This window comes from Habropoda laboriosa, unplaced genomic scaffold (genome assembly GCF_001263275.1).
Source record: "Habropoda laboriosa isolate 0110345459 unplaced genomic scaffold, ASM126327v1 scaffold3055, whole genome shotgun sequence".
Lineage (NCBI taxonomy): Eukaryota > Metazoa > Arthropoda > Insecta > Hymenoptera > Apidae > Habropoda > Habropoda laboriosa.
The window spans coordinates 6,622-9,660 of NW_017103048.1; positions in this window are offsets into that span (position 1 = coordinate 6,622).

Consider the following 3,039-nt stretch of genomic DNA (forward strand, 5'->3'; position numbering starts at 1 on the left):
CAACTGTGGTACAGAATGAAACATATCTCCTTAAAAAGTTCGGATTACATTTTTTTTATACATACATACTCCCGACGGTCAGGTTAACCCTTTCTTTTTCTTCATCTCGCAGAGAAGAATCCTCTGGCGTTGAATGACAGTGGGACGAGATCCGCTCCTAGATGCATACAGAGATGACAGTTTTCAGCGTATTTCCACAAAAATGCATGTACAATAAATCAAGCAGTACTTAACGTAATTGACTGCTGTAGTTCCGATTTCGGACAACCCCGATGGACGAACAACTGGAATCAAAAATATATTATTAACAAGTTCGGGTTAAATTTTTTTTATATGCATACTGCGGACGGTTAACGATGATACCATTGGATTCCACACTTTCTTCTTCTTCTGGAATGGCGTTGGCTGACGAACTGCAGAGATCCTAGATGCACACAGAGATAAGGTTTTTAATGGTATTTCCAAGAATATATGTGCAATCAATGAAACATTACTTAACGTAATAGTTCCTCCTTCCTAGCAGGGCGAGACCATGTCGTCCTAGACCACCGATGGATCACCATCTATGGTACAGAATGAAACGTATCTCGTTAAAAAGTTCGGATTTTTTATATATATAATATACATACTACCGACGGTCGGATTAACCCCTTCTTCTTCTTCATCTCAGAGAAGACCGGCATGGATGACGAACTGCAGAGATCCTAGATGCAAACAGAGATAAGGATTGTGTACCAATACACATATATGTACAATTAATCAAACATTACTTAACGTCATTGACCGATGAAATTTCGTCCTTGGTCGTCGTCCATTCTGCAGAACACCGACGAATCAACAACTGGAATCAAAAATATATTATTCAAAAGTTCGGGTTACATTTTCTTTTTACCTTACAACAATTCCTTATTTGCTCTTCTTTGCTCCCATCCGAGAGTACCTCGAACATTGAAAATAAATTAAATAGCATTTGCACACACACAAGGAAAGCGTATACCACCAATACAAATACTACACAACAATAATACCACACAACAAACTACAACAAACTACAATACACTACAAGATACAACCAATAAGCAACATGCCACACCCTGTGCACAGGAAACATTCATTCTCTTAAATCACTAAAACCGTATTTATTCACCACCCCATGATTTCGGACAACTGTGTTACAGAATCAATTCAAGTTTTTTTTTTATACATGTTACAATTCAACCCTCTCTTCTTCTTCTGCATTGAAGCTGGATGACGAACTGATCCGCTTCGACATGTAAACAGAGATAAGGTTTTTAATGGTTGTTCGACAAATATATGCGAAATAAATCAAACAGTACTTAACGTAATTGACCGCTGTCGAAAACGTCCGATGATTGCAGACAACCCCGACATGATGACGGGTGAATGGAATCGCAGAACACCACCTACCTGCGTAAAAAAATACATCGGTAAAAACATTAGAACAATTGACAAGCGTTACTTGCGTAATTGTTGTAAATCGCCCGATGGCCGGATGCGACGGCAGCGAAGAATTGCGTTGTGTCGGTGAAGGACAACATCCAGCGGAATCTTCGCAGCAGCGGCGATACATGCGTGAAAAATAAAACAGTCGAATAACAAAAGCCTCGATACCACCCCCCGTTTGCAGGAAGGAACGGAAATAACGATTCAAGGACGCTCGAGTCAGTTCTACGAAGGTCAGTTCGGCATTAGGTTAGTTTTTTTTTTTTTTTTTTTTTTTTTTTATAAAAACATTCCCGACGATGCGATTGACGAAAGAGAGAGGAATGGTGGAGGAATGAAAGACGGTACTTGCCGTAATTGTTGCACATCGCCCGATGATTGTCTCAACCGGCGGATGACGATCAGTACCTGCGTGAAGAAGATACATCAGTCGAAACATTACAAAAATAACAACAGAGGAACGTAACTTGCGACAATTGTTGTAAATCGTCCGATGATTGTCTTCTGAACCGTGGAGGACCGATGGACGGATGCGACACGATCACGCGAAACTGCAACAAAGAAGCAGCACGTTCGGCGACACATGCAACAAAAATTAACACCCCGTTTACAGGAAGGAACGATTCAAGTCAAGGTAGACCGCCGGAAACTTAATTGAATCTTCGTACATTAAACCACCGGAAATATCGGGTTAATACCAAATACTCGGCTGATAAAATAATCGAATCGATATTATTACCAAGTAATTCGTTAATATAACGTCGGAAATACCAAGCTAATACCGGTGAATATACAAACGCTTTGGACATTGGGTTCCCTTTTTTTTTTTTTTTAAATAATCACGACTTTCATATTAATTCAATTATCGTAGGATTCAATTACCGAAGATTCGTTTATTTTTGCGAGTTCGGCATTGTTTTTTTTTTCCATAAAAATACAACCGACGTTCATACTAACAAACGTTCAATTATCATGGTTGGATTATTACGAAGCAAAAACGAATCGAGAAACGCTGAAACGTAATATCCTTCGTTAAATGCGCAACAGAATTCCTGCCCCAACGGTTTTTCGGAAAGAGCGAAAGTAAAAGTTCCATCCCCACCACAAGGGGGGCGAACCAGGCAACCGACTAATATGCCGCGGAATCTCCTTATCGCATGACACATACTAACTCCGCGGCCGAACAATATTCTTACTTTTAGAAATCCGCCATAGTAAACACAATCTTATTTCAATCAGTAAAATATCATGCATATGTTTCTTTTAGTGTTGTCTCGCCGATATGTAGCACTCGCTCGAATTTCAATACGTCGGTAAAATACAGTTTGCTTTTGCCTAGCGGAACTCTTATCGAAACTTTACGGAAAAAAACGCTTTGGGTTACTTTGTATTTTTATAAACATATTAACGACATTTCCGACGAAATATTCTATTACTTTGTAACAATACACATTCTAACAATATCGGCGTGAGATTCGAATATTTGTTGAATTATCCAAGATGCGATTAACAATTCGATTTTTTCTTTGCTGTTGTTCGGCAGTAGGTTAATTTTTTTTTATAATAATACTCCCG